This window comes from Podarcis erhardii (assembly GCF_964252035.2).
Source record: "Podarcis erhardii genome assembly, chromosome: 14".
NCBI classification, from domain to species: Eukaryota; Metazoa; Chordata; class Lepidosauria; order Squamata; family Lacertidae; genus Podarcis; species Podarcis erhardii.
In genome coordinates, this window is record NC_138503.1 from 8,658,473 (window position 1) to 8,672,634 (window position 14,162).

General features: G+C 44.8%; 1 long non-coding RNA gene across 1 annotated transcript in view; it reads right to left on the reverse strand.

Annotated features, from left to right (window-relative positions):
* LOC309329015 overlaps positions 1-12,404 on the reverse strand; it is a 37,328-nt gene extending 24,924 nt beyond the window's left edge. The window contains exon 1 of the long non-coding RNA XR_014151018.1: positions 11,491-12,404. This is a non-coding gene — a long non-coding RNA (uncharacterized lncRNA). The remainder of the gene's footprint in view (positions 1-11,490) is intronic.
* Positions 12,405-14,162: the final 1,758 nt, after the last annotated feature.

Below are 14,162 nucleotides of genomic sequence, written 5' to 3' on the forward strand. Positions count from 1 at the left end.
CTGGATTCCACCTTAATGAACCACCCAAATTCAAGGGAGATTTAATGATGTCAAAATCCAAAGGGGAGCCAGTCTAGGATATCCTTTCCCCCCCTCTTCTTTTGTTTGTTTCAGAATACAAGAAGAGCATGCTGGATCAGGCCAGTGTGGCACATCTAGTCCAGCATCTTGTTCTCACAATGAATGGCCAGGTGCCCATGGGAAGCCGCAAAGCAGGACGTGAATGCAACAGTACAGTACTTGCACCCCCAGAAGTTTCCAGAAATTGGTTTTCAGCATACTGCCTCCAACTATGTGTCAGTTTGCATTTCTTAGTGCAGAAAGTATTGATCTGATGTGTAGATATCTTTCCTATTCTACTTAATTCAAGGCGGTTCTGGAAGCTTCTCTGTGTGAAAGAAACAAGCAGAAGGTTTACGATGTTTGGGTTATTCCTTCCGAGAAGCTGAGTACAGCTAGCTTCAATGGCTTCTCTTATCTCTTTCTGTCAAGGTCATGCTGACCATAATAAGAGGCCAGGAGGGGCCTGGATTTCACTTTCTCTCTCTTTCTCTCTCTTTTCCTTCTGTTGTGGTGGTCTGTACATAGTATGCTTAGACTTATTATAAGTTATTGTAAGTCTGCTGCAACTGGATTTCTTATGGACATTCTGAATGCATGGATTTGTGATCATTATGCTCATTTGCCTTCAGTAGCAGTAAAGCTCTGCTGGATGAAATACAATTGCCTCTGGTCTATTTTTGGGAATCCTGCAATGTGTTTAAGTTGTTACTCTGCTAACTATACATTGGAATCAGCTCTGGAACAATATTGAGTACAATTCAATGACACTATGGAGGTAGAAAATAGTCACTAGCTAGTAGCCATTGATTCCCTTCTCTCCCATAAATTTGTCCAAAACACTTTCAAAGCAATCCAAGCCAGGAGCCATCACTCCATCTTGCAGGGGCCAAGTTCCATAGTTTTAACTATTCACTGTGTGAAGAGGTCCTTTCTTTTATGTGTCTTGAATCCTCCAAGCGTTAAGAGAGAGGGAGAGAAACATTTTTCTAGTCACTCTCTCCATACCATGCATTGTGTTTTGGTTTTTTTACACATCTATCATGATGCCTGTTACTTCCCTTTTCTCTAAACTTAAAAGCCCCACATGTTGCAATCTTTCCGCATAGGGGAGTTGCTCCATCCCCTTAATCGCTCTCATTGTTTGCAGAAGCCATCAGACAAAATCCTCAAATAAGAGAGTATCAAGGTGGCTTGATAATGTATCGCAGGATAAGCCTCTTAGGTGATGACATGCTCCTCTACTTGACTTTGCCGAAGGCTTCTCAAACTTGCTGCTCAGGATGAAATTGCTACCCATGGCTCTGTTTCAAGATTCTAAATTAATTATAAGGAATCCAAATTAATATCAGTTAGTGTTCAGTTCAGCCCTCGTTGCTTAATTATATTTAAAGCAAACTGCCTTATCAGTGGCGGGTGTCTAAGTAGAGATATGTATGGGCACATTAAAATCAACAGCAATCAACATGTTTTCTAGACTCAGGCTACATCTACACCATACATTTAAAGCACATTTAGCACACATTGCTTCCCCCATGTTCAGTCATGACCTTTTGGCTGAATGGGGACATTCTCTTGTGTATAATTGCAGGAAACACCAAGAGTAGAACAAAGTCCCTTTGGCTGCGGGTGCAACTGTCCTGTGCATTCAGTCACTAGAGCAGCAGTTTGGAGCTTCTTCCTGGTTAGTGAAGTAGTCTCAGATTCTGGAGTGGTTCCACCCACCTAGCCTGGTCATTGAACCCTCCTAAGCAGAAAGAGCTATGAAGGGCTTTCTGTCTAGGCTCAGATTCAGGCTGAGAACAATGGCCTTCCTGGCTGGGTGTGTTTCAGAGTTTTACTTCGCTCTCCCTCCTGGTTTGATTCCTTGGCTCTGACTCCATGGTACAACTCTCCTGCCTGCCTGCCTGTCACTCAGCTCTGATGACAGTAAATATATGCCCCAGTTCAGATGCCCAAACAGGGCTGCAAGCACACACAGAAGATCATGCAAGGCCCCTCATTCTTGGAATTCCTTTCTCCGGAGATCCCCGAAAGCCTGAGCCTGTGCATCTTCTGAAAGGGATGTCAGATGCATTTATTGAAACTGGGCTAGGATTGAATAATTAGCTAGCCATGGTGGCTGTGCTTGTCTCCAAAGCTAGAGTCCATAATACTTCTGAATGCCAGTTTCTGGAAAGCACAGGAGGAAACAGCATCCTTCTGCTCTGATCCTAATTGTGGGTTTCCCACAAGCATCTGGTTAGCCACTGTGAGAACAGGAAGCTGGGCTGGAAAGGCCATTGGCTAGTAGCCTTTGTTATCCCTCTCATCCATTGGCCTGATGCAGCAGGATCTCGTCTTAAGCCTTCCATCAGCATCCATGTGTCTTCCAGTTTCAGAGCACTTCATCTTGCCTCTTGTCTATCATCTTCTCTTAGTCTCTTTCATCTTCTCTTAGCCTTTCAGTCCGGACTTTATTCCGTTCACGCACCAAATAGACCACTTGGTGCAAACAGTTAAATATTCCATGAAGGCAATGGATGAGCTGAGTCTCTTCCAGGCTCCTAAAAACCTGCTCAATCCCACTATCAAATAATGCTGGGCTGGCTTGGAAAGATCATTTCATATTTTGTTATACAGACACCAATCTCGGTGAAGTAATTTTAAAAAATCAGTTTTGAAAAGCAAAAATAATCCATTCATATTTTTGATGAGATTTATGCTACAAAAATACAATAATAATAAGGTAAAACAGAAGAGCACAGAAGCTTCTCCTGATATGCGTGCACAGGATATAATGTAATGTAGAGGTGGCCAGTCTGATGCCATCCAGTTGTCATGGGACTACAACTCCCAGCCACCCCAGCTGGCATTGGTCAATAGATGATGAGAGCTGAGGTCCAACAGCATTTGGAGGGCTTGCACTGGCACCCTCACCTCTGGAGCAGACAAGACTGGGATAGATGGACTGTCTGGCCTGGCATCTGATGGAGCTTCCTAAGTTCTGGGGTGATCAGATGGTCCTCCTCTGAACTGCTGCCAAAGCTCAAGTTGTGATAGAATGGAAATATAGTCATACCTCGGCACAAATGTGCTTCAAGTTAAGTATTTTTGGATTGTGCTCCGCGGCGACCCGAAAGTAACGGAGTGCGTTACTTCCGGGTTTCGCCGCGCGCACATGCGCAGATGGTCAAAATGATGTAACGCTCATGCACGGAAGCGGCGAAATGTGACCTGCGCATGTGTGGACACGAGTTGCGTTCACTTCAGGATGCGAACGGGGCTCCAGAACAGATCCTGTTTGCATCCTGAGGCACCACTGTAGAGTTGAAGGTGAGCTGGCTTGTGAGATCCCAGGACCTCAAGACATTGGACAAAGTGACTGCTCACCCCGCAAAGGACTATGGGCATTTTTTCTTCCGGAGCTTATCTCAAGGGCTGCTTCCCATTTCAGAACTCTTCACTGGTACCATGTGAGACCAATAAAACACCCCTTCCTGTGGTGCCTGCAGGACTGCTTTAAAATGTGACCCCATTCACGTGTGTGATCAATCTGCTTGCCGTTATGAATGGAAAATTTATGTTGTTGATCGGGGACACTCAGGATTGTTCCCTCATTGGAATCCAGGTCCCATCAGTCCCAGGCAGCATGGCCAATTCAACAACATTTTGACGGCACCACGTTGGCTAACCTGATGTACATCGTAATACGTAGTGTGAAATGGATTCTTGTCTCCTGTCCTTGTCTAATTTTGTGTTCTCTGGTTGGGGGAGGGGTCTTCTTTTTCATTTGTCTTTATTTTGCTGTTCCCTTTAATTGAATGCTTATTGAGAACTGCAGTTGCTCCCCAGTGTGCTACATCTGTGGCTGTCTTTACGGAATACTTATTTCACATATTGTCTTATTCACAACTATAAAACTGTAAAGAGTCAGATAAAAAAAAGTTGTTTCTCATTGCCTGCAACCGAACAGATCAAACGGGGGCACTTAGGAGTTTGGGTCATGAACTGTCAATAAGTTGGGGTCATGCCCTTGCAAGTAGCTTTCAAACACCCAGTTGGCATTCCAATTCCTGAGAAAGAAACTGGGTGGGTGGTGGCGAAGCACTGAGGATGAAGTTATGGATCAGACCAAAGGTGGAATGAGAGCATTATGCTGTAAGTCAGCCTCCTGAGGTATGGTTACCAGATTTTTTTCAATGAATCTGGGGACACCTTTTTCTTTTCTTTTCTTTTCTTTTTTGAAGCTGAGTAGCAACAGGAAGTCAGTAGTGGGGATGATGAGGCAAAAGACCCTGGGCCCAAGCACACATACATATTGTATAAAGGTGCAAAGCCCTTCTTTCGCACCCTGCGAAACATAAATGCGCAGAGTTTTTAAAAAACTGGGAAATGGTGCGCAGCCCGCCTGTGACTCCTGAGTCTTCCCTGATCTCCTGCCCCCTTCCCCCTTTGTTTTGACAGACTGGGGGAGGCTCGGGAGTCGCAGGTGGGTGGCTGTTGCCCAGGAGGGGCACAAGGAGCGTGGTTTCTCTGCCAGGCAAGGTGCAAAGCCCTTCTTCTGCACCCTGTGAAAAATAAATGTGCAGAGTTTTTTTAAAAAAAATTGGGCAATGCCCACCTGCCCAAGACTCCTGAGCCTCCCCCGATCTGTCAAAACAAAGGGGGAAGGGGGCAGGAGATATGTACCACCGGATGTCCCCAGTTCCCCTTCAGCAGTGGCAGCGGCAGCGAGCAGCTCCTGAAGCCAGCCAGAGCCAACTGCGCTACCAGGCTGGCTCCGGGCTGCTGAGGCTGCCGCTGCCACATTTCCTAGGGACAGATTTGCAAATCTGTGGACATTCTGGGTACGGAATTTGTCCGGGGACAGATTTGCAAATTCAGGGACTGTCCCTGGGAACCAGTGACGTCTGGTAACCCTATCCTAAGGTCACATCCACATTTAAAGCACATGGCTTCCCCCAAAGAATCATAAAAAGGGGAGTTCACCCAACCACAGAACTACAACTCCCAACAACCTTAACAAACTACAGTTCCCAGGGTTCGGGTGGGAGAGAATCCACATGCTTTAAATGGATGGTGTGGATATGGCCATTCTACAACATTGTGTAATTGAAGCCTCCACCATTGGAGGTCCTCCTCTGGGTACTCACCCATCACTGTTTGAAGTACCGCGGAGATTTACTTTGGACAGAGACTTCAACAGCAGCAGCAATAAATTGCTTTCTAGTAGAACCTCATTCCATCGCTTTTCTCCTGGTATTCCAACATCAGATATACTTTTTCACAAATTTGTTTTCTTGAGGGCTCTAAAGGATTCCCCCTCACCCTTGTCAGCTGCTGTGTCAAGAGTTTTCGTTGTTATTCTTCGTTTCATTTGCTGACAGTTGCTAAACTCCAAAGCAATCTTCACCGACTGCTTATGTGTATGTTCTTGTGTTTGGCTGTGGCTGATTTGATGGTTAGCTCTCTTGTAATATAAGCCCTCGAAGGTTGTTTTGTTTTTTAACCAAACCCATCGTGATGTCAGTGGATTAAGTGCTGGGTGCAGCCCAGGTTCAACTCATTACTCAGCCACACTGTAGGCTGGGTGACCTTGAGCCTGTCACTCTCAGCCTTGCCTGCTTCACAGGGCTTCTGTGAAAGGATAACAGGGGGCCCGTCCCGAGGTCCTTGGATAAAAAGGGATAAGATGAATTCTGCTTTAAATCTGACGAGTCGAAATCACAGGAAAGTCAGTTCCTTGCTTGAGAAGGAACTGTAGCATTTAGATCAGGGTTAACAGTGGTTTTCTTGACCACTAATGATGCTGTAAATGATGTTGTCATATAGTTATTCCCACGGGCCTCATCTCGTACACAATAGGTCACAGGCAACCTGGCGCTGAGTCAAGATGTCTGCACTCCAGAGTGTCAGCTCTTTGGCGGATGCATCTTGGGAGACTTTGGATCTGAGGAAAATGCTATTGGAATGGTTTATGTTCCCGAAGGGGACTTTACAGAGCTGGAGACCAGGGGAAGGGAGAGGGGAGGGGAGGAAAGATAGGGGCAGTCATTGGCTGCTCTGCAAAAGGTTAAATCTTTGGAGGAGGGAGGGAAATTGACATATTGGAGGATGGAGTGACCTAGAAAGTCCCAGAGGAAATGATGCTATAGCAGGGACATAATGGCAGATTTGTCTCTCCCTTTCATTGGTTTTACACCAGCAGAAATAATGGTGAAGGGTTTGAAGATAATGCGATAGAAGGGAAGGTGATATTGAAGAATTTGGTTATTGGAGAATGCTTAAAAGCTATATGAAGCTGTTTTCATATAGCCCATTAGCCCATGTGGTCTGCCCTTGTCTCCTGTGACTGGCAGTGCCACTCCAAGGTTACAGGACTTGCCGTGTTACCTTTCTAAAAACTGGAGACAGCACGGATTAAACCATGGGTTCTTCCGCTGATTTATGGACCATCTCTGATGGCCCACCCCTCCAACTCCAAATGATCACACCCAGTGACTTAATATACGTAGATGTTAGTGTTTATGCTACTTGCCGCAGCAAGAATGTCAGTAGCTTCCCATTGGAAATCCGACTCACCTCCCTCCCGAAAGGAAGTGACTAGCAAAAAATTGCACTGCCAGAACAGCTGACACACAAACAGAGAGTTCTTAATGGTTCATCAAAAATAGACCACTTTTATTTCACTTGGAATAAGTTTTTCTCTTGTGTTAACTTGTCGGCACAGTCCACTAAACCGCCTGCTCCACAGATAAATATGTGGAGAGGGTTTATCGAGAACTAATTTGACTCTCCTTTTTCTTCTTATATGTGATAAATGTATGCTGCATTGTATTCTCAGTTGTTTTCCCCTTCCCTCTGTATTCTCATTTTATTTTTCTATTTGTATTTTTTGCATTCATTATTCTTACTGCATTTTGTATGTGCTTATGTCGATAACCATTCTGTATGAAGAATAGCCATAACAACAACAAAGTTTCTTATTTAAAATAAATAGTAGATGTTAAACAGCATTGGGAAGTCACTCTTGGGTTCTTTGCTTTGTTGTATTTGTTTTGATTTACCCAATAAAGACTTTCAAAAATAATAAAAAAAACCATTCCACAATAGCAAAACCAGCACTGGAGACAGGAATGTACCCTGCAATACCCCATAGCGCAAAGACCGTGGGGCTCAAACTAGTCTCTCAGTCCTACGCTTTGGACATGACCTTGCAGGTAGGAGGTATACCTGCTGGAATAGCAGCTGATGGACCCTGTTCCTTTGGCCGATGGAATAGCCAGAGCTGTGTTCTGTGAATCCCATCATTCTTGACCATTGGCTGAGCTGTCTGGGGATGATGGGACTTGTAGTCCAACAACATCTGGGGGCTTATGGTTGAAGAACTCTGGGCCAAAGTGCTCTTTCCCCTTGATTCTGCAGTGCAACCTGACAGTTGAAGCTGGGTGTTTTTTTCCTAGGGACAAGGTTAGAAGAAACCAAGCAATCTGTCATGGCTCCTTCTCTAGCCAGTGAATGGGGACAGGCTGGTCTCCCCCCTTGCCATGACGCACATGCATGGAGCTCATGCACAAGGAGAGCTCCCTTCCAACTACATGCCACTGAAGAAGAACGAGCAGGTCTTTCCAAAATACCTCTGTTGTAAACAGTCACTTGAAATCTTCTGGATTTCAAAATCTGGCCAATCATACCTTTGCGTTTCATTGCTGTGGTACAGTTAGCATTTGAAAGATATATTCAGTCAGCACAGAATATATTCAGATGTTTTAGAACCTATTTCTGTGCTATTATACACTGTGCCTGCATTGCAACATTGCAAAGCCACGTAAGATTCTTTGCTTATTATTGTACATCCTATTGCCCACCAGCTACAGACTTGCTTTTGTAACTTGAAAAAAAATTCTTTCAGACCAATGTGATAGAAATATATCCTATTTGGACCTTCTTCATTCATTTTTAACTATTGACTGGCCAGGGATTATGTCCTCTTCCTCCTCTGCCTTCATCCTCGGCTAACCCCATAGGAGCTGCCATCTAACAGAAAAGCTATTGACAACCAAACGAAATTCCAGCCCCTTTCTCCCCAGTTGCCTTCCTGTTTAAGGGCTGCTTGTAGAGCAAACTGTACTAGAATGAAGGCAATTTCTTCTGTGTCTTAGGTTTACTCCCCATCCCTGGTGGGTTGTTGTTGTTGTTGTTGTTGTTGTTGTTTTTTGTTTGGACGAGTCATTGTCAATCTGTTCTATTTTAGCTGTTCTATTTGGCACAAGCTGAGGAGAAACTGGTACACCCCGTCATCTTGATAGTTCCTTTCATATTTTTTTGTTATGTGTTTTTCTAGTCCCCACCTGCTTTCTAGAGAATGGAAAAGTCACACTTTGCCTCCATGTAGCAGGTGGGCACAGAGCCGCCCTGTGCTAGTACCAGCTGCTGAACAGATTGGCTGCTAGGCAGGGACCTTCCACAGAGAAACAAAAGCTTCTGCCTCCCCAAAGACGATCCTACTCTGTGAATGGAGAGAGTCTAATTTTAATCTTGGGCCTCTTGCTTTATGCAAGTCGCTTGAGTGGCGGGATAAACAGGGACAAGTGGGAAAGAAGGAATTTCTGGCTTGCTCCGCATTAATTTTACACAAAATGTGTGCATGTGTGCCTATGCACTAAATGGCAGCTGACAGCCTCTTCTTGGTAGATTTGTGCTGAGAAATACTTGAATCGTTTCGACACTTTATGCCTAATGTGAAAACAGTCAGCAAGTGAGATAGTTTGTGAGCAGGGGAGGGAATTAGATCCTGTTTGCATCTTAATGAGAAATGACGTCATTCGCTCTCCTCGAACACGGAAACCAAAACACAATTATCCTTTGAAATCTGCACTTATCTGAATTTTCCAGTGCAATTTTCCACCAAAATAACATGTACAAAAGAGTATATGTTAGGGGACAGTGTACATAAAAATGAATGTATTAATTAACTGCAAAGCTGATTTCTGAAGAAGGCTTTTCTTTCGAATTTGGATGATGCAGAGGCAGAAATTGCTGGAGAAACAGGACTGAAGAAGAAGAGTTTGGATTTGATAACCCGCTTTATCACTACCCTAAGGAGTCTCAAAGCGGCTAACATTCTCCTTTCCCTTCCTCCCGCACAACAAACACTCTGTGAGGTGAGTGGGGTTGAGAGACTTCAGAGAAGTGTGACTGGCCCAAGGTCACTCAGCAGCTGCACATGGAGGAGCGGGGAAGTGAACCCAGTTCACCAGATTACAAGACTATCACTCTTAACCACTACACCACACCGGCTCTTGAGGAAAGCACTCATAGGGCGCCAGCATCTGCTGACTATTTGGGAAGGGAGGAGCTTGAATTTAGGACCTATTGCATCAGACGAGATTTCCCTCTAGTCTGGCATCCTGCTTCATGCAATGGTCAGCCATATGCCTCTAGGAAGCTCACAGGTCAGATGTGAAAGGCAATGGCAGAGATATTCAGAAGACTCTGCAATAAAACGTTGCAGTGCATCTTCACCTCCTAAGAGGAACATTCTTTCTGTTCAAGGAGACAGATGTATGCCTTCCTACAGAATTATAATTTGTTAGGTCTTTAGTCAAATCATTCTTCCCTCTGCCTTCTCTGTGTTCCATTTTCCTGTTCCAACTGACACTCAAAGTTCTGGGCTCTTGGCGCATGCTTGATGCTTGTTGGGTTGTTTTTGGAATATATATCTCTCCCCCCCCCCGGGCTTTTTAAAAATAAGTTGCTTACCTTGAGGCTTAGCCGAACATCCCAACACTTTCCTTGTGTTCCTTGGTGGCCCCATTTTGGACTCTGATCCTGTCAGCACACGGCCACCTGAGTTTGCTGTTAGAGGGAATTAGGGCATGGCCTCTCAGTATGGAGATAGCATTTAGCTATCACAGGTATTAGCTGTTGATGGACTTATTCTCCATGAATGTGTCTAATCCTCTCTTAAAGCTATTTGTGCCAGAGACCATAACTGAAATCAATAATTCTGATATGTACTGCAGCAAGGCTCAGTGAAACGGGGAATCTCATATATAGACTGATAGAGAAATACAACTTTGAAAAAATCTACAGCTATTCATTTTACTCCCAGAAGACATGTTGAGAGGGCCAAAATGAATAGCCAGGTCAACCTCCGCAGGTAGCAAAATCAAAATCAACTCACGGTGTTGCTCAATCTTGGGTCCCCAGTTGTCATTGGGCTCCAACTTCCATCATCCCCAGACAGCATAGCCAGTGGTCAAGGACGATGGGAGTTGCAGCCCAACAACAAGGTGTTGGCATCAGTGGAGTGAGGTGGGCATACAAGGCTGGATTCAGCTAAAGGGTCCTGCTGGCCGAAGCCCACACCATGACTTCCACTAGCCTAATAGGGTTCGCCCCATCTCTTCCCCTGCCCCCAACTGGCTCTTGGGAGGGAAGGGGAAGAGATGAACAGCACAAAGGAGGAGGAGAAGGGACATAGTTCCACAGATGGCGTGATCTCCTTAATGCTGCAATGAAATCCTCCCACAGGGTTGTACCCCATGCTAGTCATACTTGGAGTAGCCCCACTGAAATTAATGAACATGCCTAACGTAGGTCTATTAATTTAATAGATCTACACTGAGCAAAACCTAGCTGGATACACACTGTGCAGTTCTGAGGCACTGGACTAGGGAATGCAGAGTACTGGGTGGGAGCCAGGAGAGAGGGATCTGAATTTTGCATATTGGTTGGAACTTAGCCAAAATGTTTGCTTTAGGCCTGCAACCTAGAAATAAGATGGGTTAAGATGAGCCTTTGACTAATGAATGTTTTAGATGAAGCTATAGATAGATGAAAGAAAAATGGAGAATAGCAATTATTGTTGTTCCATGCACGTTTCTTCCACAGCAGGGACACACACACACACACACACACACACACACACACACACGTTTTTAACTAGCTCAAAGTCAGCCTGTGGTACAATCTCACAGCTGGAGGATGTAGTCCGCCTAGCTGTGTTTCATGTCTTACTGCCCCAGGGGAATGGTTATCTCATGATTACCACCGTACCTCTTGAGCTTTAGTAGTACATAATTTATGCACTGAAGGAGAAAGACAACTAAATTAGGTGACATTATAAAAAAAGAGAGAGAGAGAAGCAATTGGAGGAAAAAAACCCTCAAAGCCCCCAAAACAGCACAAATGCCAATTGGAAAATAACGCTGACAATATTATTCAGAAGAGGCAAATTGGAAAGAAAACAAGGATCTTATTTCATATGCTTATGAGAGGGAAAAAGTATCTCTGCAGCTTTTCTCTCATTCTGGAAAAGAAGGCAAAACGAGCTTCAATACTCAGAATAAAATGCGCTGGTAAACACCATGCTCTCCAATGATTTTGTGTAGGAAATGTATGTAATTATAACCAAGAACAAAGGCATATTTCTTTCCCACCTACCTCCTTTCTTTTTCAAAGAATGCCTCCACTTCTTTTTTTTTGTTAGACACTCTGCATCCTAGCAATGCATGAATATTTATTCCTTAAGATGCTTGGTACGTAACTTTTGTTCTTCCATTATTTGAGAAGTTGCCAGTCAACCAGGACCCACCCACTCTGGAGAAGCAAGTTCCCACACGTGGTTTGTTTTTACAGGGCTTCTATCTTGCTTTCACGAGCTTCGCTTTCAGTTCATAGTTACGCTTTGTTTAGCTAGTCACCATAATAATGAAACTTGTATTGACTAGCACCAAGACTGATGAACAGCCTTTTTTCTAAGTGTTTTCACATATGTGGAGCAGGAAACTGGGGGAGCCATATTTTGGACTCACATTCATTGACTGCTAAGGAGTAAAACTAGGAGTGGGGAACCTTTTCCAGTTGCTGGAAACCATAGGAAGGTAGAGTGCTCTTGTGCACAAATCCTGCTTGAAGATTTCCCACAGGCATCTAGCTGGCCCCTGGGAGAACAGAACACTGGACTAAATGGGCCATTAGCCTGATCCAGCAGGCTCTTCTTATGTTCTACTGCAGCAAAACGTATGCATTCACATTTCAGGGGCGCATAGGGTCAATAGGACCATAGCCAAAGCAGACAGAAGAATGGATGTGACTCTTTCCTTTGCACAGCAAGCTGCATTGCAGCCACGCAGAGTCAAAGGTTTCTGTACCCAACAGCCTCTCTTCATCTTCATCCAGACAAGCAAGAGGCAGTGTCATGGTTTAAGAACACATTTCAACCAGGCAAAAGCACCTGACCAGGGTGTGGAGCAGAAACAGCGAGAGGTGCTGCCTGGGGACAGGCCCAAGAGCTGGAGAGAAGGGCAGGAGGACCATACTCAGCCCCCAGGATGTAAGCTTCGCTAAACCTTGGAGTAAACTATTGACATGAAATGAGCCAGTGACAATCCACTTCCCATGGTGGAGGAACAGACCTGCATTCCATGTCTAAAGGTAAAGGTAAAGGGACCCCTGACAATTAGGTCCAGTTGCAGACGACTCTGAGGCTGCGGCACTCATCTCACTCCATAGGCTGAGGAAGCCGGTGTACAGCTTCCGGGTCATGTGGCCAGCACGACTAAGCCGCTTCTGGTGAACCAGAGCAGTGCAAGGAAACGCCGTTTACCTTCCCGCCGGAGCAGTACCTATTTATCTACTTGTACTTTGACGTGCTTTCGAACTGCTAGGTTGGCAGAAGCAGGGACCGAGCAACGGGAGCTCACCCCGTCACGGGGATTCGAACCGCCGACCTTCTGATCGGCAAGTCCTAGGCTCTGTGGTTTAACCCACAGCGCCACCAGCATCCCTGCATTCCATGTCTACTCCACAACTAATGGGACATGGAAGATCAAACGCCAGCTTCTCCCCCCCCCAAAAAAAAAGCAGGGGTGGGGGAGAGGTGGAGTAAGCTTTTGTGTATATGGAAGAAAGAGACACACACTGATAAGCACAAAGAGAGAAAACAACTCAAGAAGTACCAAATGTTGATCTCAAAATGTTGAGTACCAAATGCATCTCAGAAGGAATTATTTCTTTCTTTTGAGGCTGGTTTGAAAACTATCATACAAACACTTTGATTCATCTATACTTATTACCGTAATTCATCTATTAAATTGAATATATATGCTTAAGGAGACCTAGTTGCAGGGCAGCCTTCCCCAATCGTGTGCTCTTTAGATGCTTTGGACTACATCTCCTTTGGTCCCTGACCGTTGGCTATGCTGGCTGAAGGTGATGAGAATCGTGGTCCAAACCAGTCCAATCCAGGGGGTACAAGGGAAGGCTGCTTCACGGTAGCCTCCTCCACATTTAAACATACATTCCACCAAATATTGATAATGCCAACCTTAATATTGACTTCTTTGCTCAGGAGCTTCTTGAGTCCAAAATGGAAATGCATTCCCAAGCGCTCCAAAAACATTTCCCCTCATGTTTGAATATACTGAATTTCTTTTTATTTTTCCATACTACTGCTGTGTTGGTTTGATGTTGTCTTTCTGTTTTAATGCTATCATTTCTTTTTATATTGCAGTGCAATATAGCAGTGCTTAGAGATTCCCCCCCCCCCAATGAAGTGGTTTATTTATACTAAGTATTTATACTAAGAAAATGCACATTGTTTGGTTCATGGTGAAAGAGGAGGCACACCCACCCTTCATGGGAATTGCATCACCACCTACTAAACTGATGAACTACTCATTTACAAATCCCACTTTCACTCACCATCAACTAGGCTGGTGTGGCTGATGGGAGCAGGAGCTCAACAACATTTGGAGGACCACAGGCTCCCCATCTCTCTACTGGGGGTCATTCACACAATCCATCTGAGCCCATAACAGTTGTGCTTTTCAGTTAAGCCTGTTGTCAAGGGATGAGCTGGTTTGTGTGAAAGCTGGCTGCTACTGCCAGACATGTGCTATGCCAGTGATAGCCAACGTGGGGCCTTCCAGATGTTGTTAGACTACAACTTGCATTGGCTACAACAGTATAGTCAGTAGTCATGGATGATGGGACTCATAGCCCTACAAAATTTGGAGGGTGCTGTTTTGGCTGCTAATGCACTATGTTGAGTCTGATTTGGCTTTCTGCATGCCATTGCAACGGAAGCTTATCAAGCAAATGTGAAAAGCTGA